The sequence below is a fragment of the Leopardus geoffroyi genome, chromosome B4 (genome assembly GCF_018350155.1).
Source record: "Leopardus geoffroyi isolate Oge1 chromosome B4, O.geoffroyi_Oge1_pat1.0, whole genome shotgun sequence".
Lineage (NCBI taxonomy): Eukaryota > Metazoa > Chordata > Mammalia > Carnivora > Felidae > Leopardus > Leopardus geoffroyi.
Genome location: NC_059341.1, coordinates 33,216,172 through 33,231,856, shown reverse-complemented (window position 1 = coordinate 33,231,856; position 15,685 = coordinate 33,216,172). Strand labels below are relative to the sequence as shown.

General features: G+C 34.7%; 1 non-coding gene across 1 annotated transcript; it reads left to right on the top strand.

Annotated features, from left to right (window-relative positions):
* The first annotated feature begins 1,190 nt into the window (after positions 1 to 1,190).
* Positions 1,191 to 1,297, top strand: LOC123592272. Its single transcript, XR_006709670.1, has one exon. It is a non-coding gene; the product is annotated as a U6 spliceosomal RNA (small nuclear RNA).
* Positions 1,298 to 15,685: the final 14,388 nt, after the last annotated feature.

Here is a 15,685-nt window from a genome sequence, read left to right as displayed (position 1 = left end):
AAACTGTCTTCCATGGTGGTTGTATCATTGCACATTCCTGTCAGCAATGAGTGAGAGCTCCTATAACTTCACATCCTCTCCAGAATGGCATTGCCAGGTTTTTGTTTTTAGTTTTGGTTCGTTGCAATTTTAATAGGTATGTAATGTTTTATCAGTGTTGTTTTAATTGTAAGTTTTTAATAACAAGTGATGTTGAATAACTTTTCACTTGGAAGCAAAAAACAAAAGTATCCTAGTTTCTAAAAAAGTATTGTGTTTCACCCAGATTAAGTTAATAAAGGGTTTCATTAATAACATTTTAAATCTGATTGGATTATAAGATATTTTACCATTACATAAATGATAAGTTCATCTAAGTTAATGTGGGAGCCAACATATGTTCTGTAAAATCCTCTTTAGATTCTAATTTGAATGCATGATGTTGCTGAATATTATAAATTTGGGAACACACTCTCATTCTTTCCTATTGTTTGCATCGAATCAGGAATATATCCAGTTCTTCTCTAAGGATCATGAAAATTCTAAGTATTAGAGTATGGTACCTAAGAAAATACACAAATGCACTCATAGATTGTATTAAATAGTCATAGGGTTTTTTTCCCCTATTTTTTCCTGATAACCCTGATATCAGCACTATGAAGTCGAGTAGGAAGTTAATCAAACAAAGATGGTCTCAGAGGTTAGAAAGGCCAAAAAAATAGAAATGTGACTGAAATTATTGAAAATCACCATGTAAAATGAATCTTAATTTTTAAGAACTTTAAATCCTATTGTCAAATTACACAATTCTTTTCGTAATAAAAATGTAATTTTGATGGAATTACAGATTGGCAGAAGTCAATTTTGCCAACCCATTTTGAACTACTTTACATAAAGTCATATTATATTAAATAGCGTCATTTGAAATGAGCTGAAGTATTTGTTAATTGTTACTTGGGTAACTGAAAAACTCCTAAAAATTAATGGCCTTTATAATAATTTGATTATGTGTCCTTTCTATAAAGAGTTACATTTTCTTTTAAATAAATGCTTAAAAGCCATGAACAAAATGCAAGGCAACCTGTAGAATTGGAGAAAATATTTGCAAATCCTGTATCTGATAAGTGGTTAATATCAAAAATATGTAAACAACTCATACTACTCAATAGACAAAAAAGCAAAAACAATGTAATTAAAAAATAGGAAGAAGAGTGCTCACTTCAGTAGCACATATACTAAAATTGAAATGATACAAAGAGGATTAACATGACCCTTGTGCAAAGATGACATGCAAATACATCAAGCATTTAATATTTTTAAAAAATGGGTGAAAGAACTGAGTAGACATTTTTCCAAAGAAGACATATAAATGACCATCAGGTACATGCAAAGGTGCTCAACATAACTAATCATTAGGGAAGTGCAAATCAAAATCACAATGAGATGTAACTTTCCACCTGTTGGAATGGCTAATATTAAAAAATAAGAAATAACAAATGTTGGCAAGGATACTGAGAAAAGGAAATCCTTGTGCACTGTTGGTAGAAATGTAAATTTATGCAGATAATATGGAAAACAGTACAGAGGTTTCTCAAAAATTTAAAAATAGCACTACCATGTAATCCAACAATTTTACTTTCAAATTTATATGAGGGAAATAAAATCACTATCTTGAAAAGATATTGCCACCCCATGTTTACTGTAGCATTATTTATAATAGCCAAGACACGGAAACATTGATAAGTATCTATCAATGAATGAATGGATAAAGAAAATGTGATATATAATAAATACATATATAACACATCAATTAATATAATTTTATATAATATATAGTTAATATTGTATATAATATAGATATACATAATACATATATACATATATAGGTATACATGTATATGTATATATAATATGTATAACTCATATATGATGTGTATATATTTTATATATAATTAATATAATATATATAATAAATATCATTTGGCCATGAAAATAAAGGAAATCCTATCATTTGCAACATGGGTGTACTTGAGGGCATAATGCTATGTGAAATAAGTCTGGCACAGAAAGACAAATACTGCATGATCTAACTTATATGTAGAAACTAAAACTATGAATTTATGGGTACGGAGAACAGGTTGGTGGTTGCCAGAGTAAGGGGGAGGGGATAAGTGAAACGAGTGAAGGAATTAAGAGAGAAACTTCCACTTGTAAAATAAATCATAGGTAAGTAATGTACTGCATGGTGACTATAGGTGCTAAAAGAAGAGTTCTTAAAATTTCTTAAAGAGCTCTTAAAAGTTCTTAAAAGAGAAAATAACCATATGTGGTTATGGATGCTAACTGAACATTGCGGCAATTCTTTCACAACATATACACATATCAAGTCATTGCATCGTGCATCTATAATTAATATAGTGTTATATGTTAATTATATCTTTTTAGAAGAAAGAAAGAAAAAACTTAGGGAAGAAGTGAGATGAGAGATATTAGGATATCAGTGGCAACAGATATGGAAGGAGAGCATCCAGAGTAGATGAATCAGTACCAGCCAAGACATGTGGGGTTCAGGGAGACAGAAGAGATCACATTGGGAGGTAGGTTGTAGAGGTGTCAATAGGCTGAAGATACAATGTAGGAATAGACAGAAGAAACTAATGTTCTTTTCTAAGGAAGCTATACTTTTTCAAAAGGCCAGGTAGAAAAGGTTATGGTTTTCTTTTAACCATTCAACTTCTTTTTGAATGTGAGAATGATCTAAACAAAAGCGATAAGAATAACCATACAATCCTTTCTTCACTTATAAGATATAACTTTGAGACAGAATAATTGATTACACATATGTGATATAATGGACCAAGAGTAAGTAGAATCGAGTTCTAGCTATGATTACTTAAATAAAGAAAATAAAAGAAAAAACGATATTTGATACTATCTTGGCAATCATGTTTTAATATAAATATGTGCACGAGGATTATAATATAATACACAAAAGTTAGATATATCTTATATTATGATTAATTTCCCTATAATTTTATCTAATAATATCACGCCTAAATGATGGTAAATTTTTACTGACATATAGGAATTAAGAATAAGAAAAAATAACACTAAGAGAGACATTACAAAAACTTGAAATGTTTTTACAGCTGCCAATACCATTCCACTTCTTCACAAAATTTTTTATTTATGTGTTAGGCAATAACCTCAGGAACAATTAAGGAAGTATGTTTCTTTGAGTTGGATAATTAAATGCCAAGAAAACTCACCACTCAATTTGTAATTCACTCAAAATCTTGTTGTTTGAAGGAACCAGTGTTCAAATATAGGATGGATTGAATTCCTAACAACATCTGGCATGAGCAGTGGACTTGGCCCTCACCATAATAGCATTACATTCATGGTCGGAATGACAGCTAAATGGATGGATGGAGCTTGTTTTTAATGGGGCAGATTCATGACTATAGCATAATGAATGAGAGTGTTATAACCTCTGGTCACATACACTGTGGCCTGTTGCTCCTTACAAGCTGTATCAGGGGATAAAGAGTAAATTCTTGTTGTCAGATCTAATGGTGAAAGATTCTGGTTTCTAACTTACTGAGAGAACAAAGTAGAATTTCCATTCCAATAATCTGGTTCAAAACACTTCCTGATCACCCTGGTCAATTTGTTGTGTCACTTAATTAAACCCAAAGCATTGCAAATTGTGTAAGTGAGCAAAAGAAAGACTGTTTCTTCAACCTTGAAAAACAGTCCTTAAGACAAATATCTTATTAAATTAGTTAATTTCTAGAACATGAATTACAGGAAGTTTTCTCTAGAGCTTTTCCATGGGTTAAATATGGATTAAAGTAAACAGCAAACAAAGTCACAATTAAGAGTTAAAAAAGAAATTGAAATGCAAGAGGAAATTAATACAAAATGATAAAAACCATAATTCTCACCACAGATTCTCTCTCTCTCTCTCTGTTACACACACACACACAATATCTGGGAAAGGGTATAGAAAAATAGCTGTATTATTTTAATTTTTCCCTAAGTTTGAAAAGTTAGCTATATAAGTTTTCTGAGTTGAAGGCCTTTGGGTATTGAGAGAAATGCCATTGATTTTTTAGTTTGAAAATGTGTTTTTTTTGTTTTGTTTTTAGCATATTCTTTTCCTTTACACAGATAAATACAAGCTTTAGCAAAGCCTAGAATGAGTGAAAGGAGAACTATAATGGTGTGGCCTTTGTTGGTGGATACTCATCTACTCATCACACTTATATGTAGCCAAAATTATTTGTTTACAATAATTAAATGCCCTTGTCACTTACACACTGTCATGATTTAGACTACCCTATGTTTTACAAACCTTTCGTCTTTAAGGAGAATTATAACAGAGTTCATATTTCCAAACATCTGTAGATGTCTGCTGTTAATGTGCACTGAGTGGATAGTTCTACATTGCCCTGAACTTTTCATTCTCTCAGTATTGAAAACAGGATGATCTGCCTCTAGAGAATAGATGTTGCCTGATAAAATGTGTTTATTAAGGAAATGTGCATAAACTATGGGGAGGTAGCACACTTCCAAGGAGACTAGCAGATTAGGATACATGGCTCTACAGCAGAGCCCAGTGTGCATTCTGTATTTTAAATTTAAAGGTTAAAGGTTAATATGCAAGAGTTTCACTGTTTGGAATAATTCAGGAAACATTATGCAAATTGTATATCAGTTGAAGAATGAACATGAGAGTATTAGCATCCTGCAAGTTTCTCTATAATACATGCTGTGGGAAAATGCTATAGCTAAACACAAACAGAAGTGGGAGGGGGGCTCTATTGATTATTTTCCAATGAGTTAAAATTACTCAAAATGTAGATTCAATAAAATGCTTATGAAAAGTAATGGCTACATAGGTGTGGAAACAGCAAAATTGTACCTGTACCTGCTTCATAGTAAACCCAGAGCATCTTAAACTTTTTTTTAATGTTTATTTATTTTTGAGAAAGAGAGAGAGAGACAGAGTGTGAGCAGGGGAGGGACAGAAAGGGAATCACAGAATTCGAAGCAGGTTCCAGGCTCTGAGCTGTCAGCACAGAGCCCGACGCGAGGCTTGAACTCACGAATCGTGAGATCATGATCTGAGTCGAAGTCCGACACTCAACCGACTGAGCCACCCAGGTGCCCCTAAAATTTTTAAGGCATTTGATAGTTTATAACATTGGGAAAGCTTTTGTACCTAATGGCATAAAAGGAATTACACACACTTTTTTTAAATTTCAAGTTTTTATGTAAATTCTAGTCATTAAACATATATGGTAAAATTGATTTCAGGTGTAGAATTTAGTGATGCATCACTTCCATATAACACCCTGTGCTCTTCATAAGTGTCCACCTTAGTGCCCATCACCCATTTATCCCATCCCCTACCCACTTCCCCTCCATCAACACTCAGTTCTCTATAGTTAAGTGTCTCTTTTGGCTTGCTTCCCTCTCTGTCTTTCTTTATTCCCCCTTCTCCAATGTTCATCTGTTTTGTTTCTTAAATTCCACATATGAGTGAAATCATATAGTATTTGTCTTCCTCTGACTGACATATTTTGCTTAGCATAATACACTCTAGCTCCAACCACATCATTGCAAATGGGAAAATTTCATTATTTTGGGGGACATACATTTTGAATTTATTTTGGGGTACGGTGTAAAAAAGTGGTCTAGTTTTCCCAACACCATTTGCTGAAGATACTGTCTTTTTTCCACACACACAGTGTACTAAGATCTTCTTCAATACTTATTCACCAGAATTCAAGTTTTAAATATAATCTTAGTGATTGAAACACCATCAGCACTTCTAATGTGTTCCAAGGTTTTCAGAGCTGTTATTCAAATTACAAATACCATGACATCAATGTAAGTGTTCCACATGAAAGGGAAAGTACTGTTTCATATATATGCAAAATTTTAAGATGAAGGGATAAAAGTAATAGAAATCATAAACTTTTCCAAATTGTTGCTTTCAAATGTAACTTTATATACATAATTTGTGCATGTGTACCAAGGAGCAGGTATTTTGAGATCCATGAAAACCTTTAATATTATGAGTACATAAAGAGACTATTCCTGGTTTTTAGGAAAAATAACTACTTTCTGGCTAATTATTACCCCATCAGAATATGAAAGAGTATACCAAAGCAATTTTTATTTATTATTCCACCTGCCATTGGTCAATATTCTTAATAAATGTTTCAAAAGTATTATGTGGAAAATATCACTTCCTTTAGAAACAATAAAACAAAGTATGAATAAATATTAACATATTACAATCTTAATGTTAGTTGCATTACAAAAAAACAACTATCAGGGCCCTAATTATATTGATTCTAAAAGTCTTTTACCCATAATTATTTAGAAAGCAGAGAACAATTTTAAGCAAACTAGCATGAGTTCACTCCTTGGCAAGTCATGGATAGAAACTACACTAGAGTTGTCACCTGAAGGAAAGAAACATTATTTGCAACAAATAAGGATATCATAGGTAATAACTTCCAAAGCTGTGACTCCTCAAGGAAGGGTAAATGAGTTTGTCATCATATGTAGAGGTGGGAATAAGGTCATGCATATGCCTTAAGGAAACATACCTATACATACATGTATATGTATATGTATATGTATATGTATATGTATATGTGGCTTATATTCCTTCTTGTGCAAAGATTGTAGTATTAAAATGAGGTAAAGATACAGTTGGTCTCTCTTTGAGTGACTCCATGGTCCATCTGCATAGGCATGAGTTAGAGGTTAAGCTTAAACTGGTCTTGGTGGTGTGGGCCACAATAGCTCTTTGTCCAGGTACTTGTTATTGCCTGAGGTATAGTTTTGGTTTCCATCAGGGGATGCTATGCCCCTGAGTTAAGAGATAAGCTAGAAAGAAAAGCTTAAGGAGAAATGTGAGACAAAAATTGGTGGGTACAAGCAGGTGAACAATAAAGGTCAGGTCTTGGGGTCTAGCTGGTGGCACAATCTTTATAGTTAAATAGTCTTTCAAAGATATGGTCCAGGGGCGCCTGGGTGGCGCAGTCGGTTAAGCGTCCGACTTCAGCCAGGTCACGATCTCGCGGTCCGTGAGTTCGAGCCCCGCGTCGGGCTCTGGGCTGATGGCTCAGAGCCTGGAGCCTGTTTCCGATTCTGTGTCTCCCTCTCTCTCTGCCCCTCCCCCGTTCATGCTCTGTCTCTCTCTGTCCCAAAAATAAATAAACGTTGAAAAAAAAAATTAAAAAAAAAAAAAAAAAAAAAGAAATGGTCCAATGGCTCCTCTTTTATGTTGTGCTTTAATTTTTTTTAATGTTTATTTTTGAGAGAGAGAAAGAGATAGAGAGAGAAAGGGAGGCACAAAGAGAAAGGGACACAGAATCTGAAGCAGGCTCCGGGCTCTGAGCTGTCAGCACAGAGCCTGATGTGGGATGCGAATTCAAGAACCGTGAGATAATGACCTGAACCAAAGTCTGATGCTTAACCAACTGAGCCACCCACGTGCCCCTATGTTGTGCGTTAAATCAGAAGTACCACTTACTTACTGAATATAGAATTAGTGTCTACGTATAATTATTAACTAGGCCACTCTCAATCAAAAATTTGTTTTTAATTTGGTATTTTGTAGGATACATGGCCCCTAAGAATACATATGATATTAATTTTTTTGTGCTAGTGATTCTAGAATTGTGAGAACACAGATACACAAGGACATGAAAAGGAAACAATAAAATTTCTGCACCTTTGATCCAAGTATAGTGTGTTGGTTTCTTTCAGTCTTAATATTTCTGATGTAGATATTTAAAGCCAAATTTCAATGTAACTCTATGTGCTTGGTTAAAAAGCACACATTATTAATTCATTGAAACACTAAAAATACGTTATCTTTTAGAAGACATAACTATAAATATATTTTTGAAGTAGAACTTTGTAATCTGTGAAAGAAATTATTCTAATACTTGTTAAAACAGTAAGGCAGACTTTATTCAAGACTATTGAGATAGGTGTCAAGACTATCACAATAGGGGAAAGAGATGGAAGTCAACACCAAATACAGTAAGAACATGTAGAGATTTATGGTCAAGGAGCACATTGGCTGGGAGGGGAATTGGGAGAAGGGTGGTGAATACAAAATGACTAAAAAGAAAAATCAAAGGTAGGGTGAATTCTTGTTAAACTGACCTCACAGAATTCTTACTAAAGTTATGCCAGTGTAGTTGCCTATCACCTGGGGATGGTGGAGGGTCAAGAATTTGATGAAATGTCAATGATTAGATATCAAAGACATAAGAATATTCTTTAAACTGACTTAGCAGAATTTTTGCTATAACTGGACTATGAAAGGATAAACATAGAAGCCCAGGGTCTAGGCCTAATTGAAAAGAAGGCCAGAGGAGCCTGACTAAAGTTTGGTTATGGAATCATCACATCTCACAGAAATAAGGAAGTAATACAGTGTATCCCTCGTACCTTCAACAGTAACAGAAAAGCAAGTAAGATTCAATAAGCATATGATAAATGAATAAATAAATGTATGAAATGTCTATGTAGATTTTATTTATTTTTATTTAATATTTTTAAAATAGATTTTGTGACATTATTTGGTAGTACACACATAATAACAATGTAAAATATTGGATCTTTGGACTGATTGATTTTAAAAGCAGGCATATATGGGATAAATCTTCACAGTTTGAAGATCATAGCTCCATTCTTTCACACCTCTTCTTCTTTTACAGACCTAATATTCTAGAGAAGAAAGACAGGTAAACACCCTATAAGTAAGTAAATAGATAAATAGAACAAAATTGAATAATTTTAAATGTATTAAAAGAAGTAAAATCTAGTATGTGATAGAGGAAATCTGGTTAAAGGGAGGGGTGCTAACAGCCCCTTGGAAAACTCAGCCATGCACCATCCTGGAGTGAGTCCTCCACGAGGAGTCTCCTTCCAGGAGAGCACATTCCAAAAGTCCATTCCAAAGGAGAAAGGCCAGTCTGAAGGACATACTTGCCTGTGTGACTCAGTCATAGTTAACAAGGGGGAGGGAATATGGTAAATGTCAAATTAGAGACAGATTTTAGAGAACTTATGAACCGTGGTATAAAAAGTTTTAATGCACATCATTAAAAGAGAAGAGAGATTAACTTAATTCTCCAGGTCACAGAAATGTTTATGATCCCTGTGAATGAAGACACTCTCATAAAGAAAAATAGAACGGAATAAAGTATAAGAAAACTAAATGAAAGTGGCAACCAGCAAAGAAGAAAAGTTTTAGAAAATGGGTGGTCCAGTGTATCAAACACCATCAAGAAGTCAAATAAAATAAACACATAAGATTGTTTTTAGGCTTTGGAAATGTGAAAGACAAAATAGAAGGGTGTATTAATAGACTAGTGTATTAATTTGCCATAACAAAATATCACAGACTGGGTGGCTTAAAAACCAAGTATTTGTTTTCTCACGGTTCTGGAGGTAGGAATCTGAGATCAGGGTGATAACAAGTATGGTTTCTCCCAAGGCTTCTCTCTTTGGCTTGCAGACAGCAGCCTTCTCACTATGTTCCTACATGGCCTTTTCTATGTGTGCATGCAACTCTAGTGCCTGTTTCTATACGTTCTAATCTTCTTTTCTTACAAGGACACCAGTCATCTTGGATTAAGGCCCACCTTAATGAGCTCATTTTAGCTTAATTATCTGTTTAAAAGTCCCATCACTGAATGTAGTCACATCCTAAGGTACTGGGGGTTAGAGCTTCAATATATAAATTTTGGAGGAAAACAGTTCAGTTCATAACATCTACACAGTCAATTCTCATTATTTACATATCTCATATTCATGAATTCATCTACCAGCAATTTTTTTTGTAATCCCAAAGCCAATACTTACTGTGCAGTTAAGATAATTTGTGTATATGTGCAGAGCAGGGGAAAATTTGATTCTCCCCATGCTTATGTTCCCAACTGGGTTCCAACAAAGCAATGCTCAGCCTTTTTGTTTCAGTTTCATACTATAAGCAAGTGTCCTTTTTGTGGTCTATTTAGTTCCACTGTATTCATGCTTTTTGTTTGTGCTTTTGCTCTTTAAAATGGTCCCTGAGTGAAGTGTTAAAAGTACTGACTAGTGTTCCTAAGTACAAGAAGATTGTGTATGCCTTACAGGGAAAAAAAAGAGCATATTAGATAAGCTTTGAACAATCCTGAGTTATAGTGTTGGTGGCCATCATTTCAACATTAATGAATCAACAATATATATTAAGTTAGATGTCTTTAAACATAAAACACATAAAACAAGATTATGTATTGATCAGATGGCATAATATTATGGTTAAAAAGCTCACAAAAACCTTATTATATTTCAGTAAGAGCAATGATTTAGTGTTCACATGGTTTGTAGTGGTTTCATAGAACATAATCACTGTGAATAACTCAACTGTATATGTTGAGGGATAAATGCTAATAGAGAAGAAGAGCTGAACTCTCAGGATTCTGGAAAGGATCACTGCTACAAGATTCTCAGAGTAGCAGAGCAAGACAGATCTAGAACACAGGTAGAAAGTTAAGGCATGGTCAAGAGGCTGATCAGCAGTTATATTGAGACAAAGGGCTGCCTCCATGATAAGATACAAATGGGAGTGAAGTTGCAGGCAAGGTTGCGTTGTGACTTTGATAAGCCCTGGAAATTTTGCCTTCATGGGCTTCATAAAAGATGCTAAAAATTGAATTTGATATAATGGTGAAAATACTAACATTAAACTTAAAACCTGTTATTAAACCTAAAATTTTATTTTTTATTCCAATTTTTAAATAAATTAAAATATTTTAGCAACTTACTTTTTATTTAAAAATTCTTTTTTAAATTGTATTTATTTTTGAGAGACAGAGAGAGAGAGCATGCATACAAGTGGGGAAGGGACAGAAAGACAAGGGGAGAGAGAATCCCAAACAGGATTACAATGTCAGTGCAGAGCCAATTGTGAGGCTGTCTCAAGAACTGTGAGATTATGACCTGAGTCGAAATCAGGTTGGATGCTTAATCAACTGAGCCCCCACCCCAGAGACCCTTAGACACTTCTAAGTCTGGGTTCCGGACACTGTGCCTCATAGTTAAGTTGGTCCTATTTATAGGTACCAGAGCAGTCAATTGAAAAAAAAATTGCTCAATAGTCTCAATTTTCTTAGTGAAATAGATAATCCCTACTGCAGTGAATGACATTATGAGATGAGTTATGGACAGAAAAAGAGATTCATCTGAATTGATATTGGGAAATACAAGAAAAGAGCTTGACAAGATCCAAATGAGATCCCCATATTTAAGATATTCAGTCTCCACAATCATATGTTGTTGTTGTTGTTGTTTTGTTTTGTTTTGTTTTCCAGGTAGCACTTAGAAGCCTTGGGTTTGGAGAGGAAAAGAGAATGATTTATCCAGGGTTAGAGTTTGCAAGAGATATTGTATATGTAAATTCAAGATATCATATCAATGAGGAGAAAATATGTAATGTACTCTGAGATCTAGATTAACAAGGAGAGAGCAATTGCAGAATGAGACTGATAATGTAGGGTAAAGTGTAGTTGTCTGGGCACTTTGTCTAATTTCTCTGTTTTGTGTTTACAGAGGTTTGAAGAAATTGAATGGTATACTTTTTTAGTAAAAACTAAATTAAATAAGTTGTAAGATGGTAATCACAGTGATAATGAAAATATAAGAAATCAGTAATAGAGAAATTCCAAAAGACCGAAGTGTAGGTTATTATAATGGAGTGGTTGTGAAGATCATTTACATGGAGGACTTCAGTGGTTATAGACGAGGACATTGGATAGAAATTGTCCTGAAAGCTATATCAGGGCTGGAGAGGACATCCCTAATCCAGGGGCCAAAACAATCAATGTGTATCAATCAATATAAATCAAAACTACAATGAGATATCATGTCCCATCTGTCAGAATGGCTGAAATCAAAAACACAAGTAACAAGTGTTGGCACGAATGTGGAGAAAAAGGAACACTTGTGTGCTGTTGGATGCAAATTGATGCAGCTGCTGTGGAAAAGAGTACGGAGGGTCCTCAAAAAATTTAAAGTAGAATTACCATATGATCCAGTAATTCCATTACTGGGTATTTACCCAAAGGAAATAACAACTATAATCTGAAAAGATATATGTACCTCTATGTTTACTGCAGCATTATTTATAATAGGCAAAATATAGAAGCAACTCAAGGGTCCATCAATAGGTGAATGAATAAAGAATGGCTAATATACAATGGAATATTACCCACAAAAAAAAAGAATGAAATCTTTCCATTTGCAAATACATGGATGTACCTAGAGGGTATAATCTTAAGCAAAATAAGTCAACAAATACCATATGATTTCACTCATTTGTGGGATTTAAGTAACAAAACAAATGAACAAAGAAAAAGAGAAAGCACACCCAAATACAGAACAAATTGGTGGTTGCCAGAGGGGAGGTAAGTGGGGGATGGACAAAATATATAAAGGGGATTAAACCTACACTCATTTTGATAAGCACTGAGTAATGTACAGAATTGTTAAAACATTTTATTGTACACCTCAAACTAATATAACACTGTGTGCTAATTATATGTTAATTTAAAAGGGGGTGGAAGACGAAAATATGAAAACTAGCTATTTAAGATGCTTAAAAGAAAAAAAATAATGCATAAAAGAAGGAAAAACCAGAAAATAGATAGGTGGCAAGAAAAAAAATGCTATGTTAGACAGAAAAACTATAAAGGGGCTGTTTCATTTGCTCTTGCTTTTTCTTTGTATTTTATCCAAAAGTACTAGAAAATAACAGAGTAGTAACAAATATAAAGAAGAAAAGTGACAGTCCTGTGTCTTATATTTGGTCTTGTATTATGTGGAAAGTAGGATAATAAGTAACTTACTTTGGAGAGGGCTGAGGGAAAAAAAAACATGATCCCCTGGAATAGCAAGTTTCTGCTAAGACTAGAAAAGAAAGGATGTGATAAAAAGGTAGAATATATAGCAATTTTATTGCAATGCTCAAAGTATGCAGGTAAGGGCTGACTGGGTGGTTGAGTGAGCTAAGCCTCTGACTCTTGATCTCAGCTCAGGTCTTGATCTCAGTGTTGTTAGTTCAAGCCCTGCATTGGGCTCTGCACTGGGTGTGAAGCATATTTTTTAAAAAAATGCAGAATGATAAGGGTTGTCTTAACATAAGCAAAGGAAGAATGAGTTTGGGAAAGAATTATAAAGCAAAGTTTTATTCTTCTAACAATGAAGAAAAGAATATTTCCTGGAATTTATATTTTTAATGGTAGTCAAGGATAACAGCAATAAGACATGTGGTTTTAACTGTAACTGGAAAACTATGGCATGAAGATATCTTCTGCATACAAATACAGATTTACTGAATGATGTCAATTTATTAATTTTTGTAACCATAGGGATTTATTTTTCTCAGCAAAGCTTAGGCCTATTCATTTATAGGTCATAACATAAGAGACTAAACTCACTAGATTTGCAAAGAAGCACGTATAGATATCAAAAACACTCACCTGAGTCTTTATACAGGCATACCTTGAATACACTGTGTGTTTCATGCCAGACCACTCCAATAAAGTGAATGTCACAATAAAGCAACTCAAATAAATTTTTGGGGTTTCTCAGTACATATAAAAGCTATGTTTACATTACAATGTAGTGTATTAAGTGTGAAATACCATTATGTTTTTAAAAAACACAATGTTACATACATTAATTTAAATATGCTTTATTGCTAAAAATTGCTGTCATCTGAGCTTTCAGCAATAGTAATCTATTTTCTGGGGGAGGATCCTGCCTTGATGTTTGTGGTTGCTGACTGATCAGGGTGGTGGTTGCTGAAGATTGAGGTGGTTTAAAATAAAACAACAATTTTCCTGCATCAGTGGAATTTTCCCTTCACAAAAGATTTTTTTGTACTCTTTGATGTTGTTTGATAGAATTTTTATCCACAGAACTTATTTCAAAATTAGAATCAATTCTCTCAAGCCCTGACTGTGCTTTAACAAATAAGTTCATGTAATATTATAAATCCTTTTTGTTATTCAATAATCTTCAGCAGCATCTTCCCCAGGAGTAATTTTCACCTCAAGAAATCAGTTTCTTTGGGGAAGATGGTAAGTATCGACCTAAGCTTGCCTTATCCCACAGATACAACTAGATAACACTGACATCAGCATAAATAACCCAGGAAATGACCCTAAGACTGGCAGAACAAACTCCACAACTAACAGTAGAGAAGAAGCCATATCCAAGAAAATAGGAAGGGTGTGGATGGTTTGGAGCAAACATGATCATGACTCGGGGCATGGAGAAACAGATTATCACACAATGGAACCTGCAGAAGGAAGGCAAATACCCATAACACTTGGTTTTGAAAGCAAGAGGTATCAAATTTCTTGAGTTCTTACAACCAATAGGACTTAAAGTCTGGAATTTTAAAAATCAATCTGCTTGGTTCTGGGAGATCCTGGAGAACTTTAGGAAGCTGAGTCCCTGCCCTTAAAGACACAGCACAACAAACAATCCACAAAATTGAGAATCAGCTGGGACCTACAAGGGAGAGAATTATTTACTCCTCTAAGAGAGTGTCCTAGAAAATCAGGGATCTCACCTACCCCAGGAAAAAGGTGTTGGCAGGAACCATTTCCCTCCCACACCCCCAGAATAAACACAGAGTCACTTGTGGGAAACAGCACAGCACCAACACTCAATACCTAACTTGCATCCACCAAGCCCCATAGCTTCATGCTTCAGTGGATCTGCCCTTTCCAGTCATATTTGCATCACTGCCAGTGCTGCATTTCCTTCCCCCAGAGGACTGGTAAAAAGCCCACCAACACTATGTCTACTGACCCACATGTTTGTGGGCCTTAGTTCTCTTGAAGTTGATGACAAGTTTCATTGTGCAAGCACACTAACACATACCTTATTAAAATACCCCCCACCTCAGCAAGGGACCAAATGCTGCCTACACCAAGGGAGCAGAAAACTGTACTAAAGGAAAAAGTGGCCAGGACACAACAGCAAGGAACACACAACACACATAGGAGACATTTCCTGAAGTGCCAGGTTCTGGGTAACAGGGGATACTGCACTGCAAGGCATTTCAGGACCTCTTCTTCATAAGGCTATCATCTTCAGGGGCAACTGGGTAGCTCATTGGGTTAAGTGTCTGACTTCAGCTCAGGTCATGATCTCGCGGTCTGTGAGTTCAAGCCCCACATCAGGCTCTGTGCTGACAGCTCAGAGCCTAGAGCCTGCTTTGGATTCTGTGTCTCCCCCTCTCTCTGCCCCTCCCCCACTCACTATCTCTCTCTCTCTCTCAAAAATAATAAATAAACATTAAAAAAATAAGGCTATCACCTTCAAAAACAGAAGACATAACACCTTTCCTAACACACAAAAATAGACTTAAAGAGTTAGACAAAAAGAAGACACAGAAACATGTCCCAAATAAAAGAACAGGATAAACCACAGGAAGACACTAAAGCATAACAGAGTTAAGGAATATGCCTAGCAGAGAATTTAAACTAATGGTCATAAAGAGATACTGGACTTGAGAAAAAAGAAGAGGATATCAGTGAGACCCTTAACAAAGAGATAAAAAAGAATCAATCAAAGATGAAGAACACAAAAAAATGGAATTTAAAATACA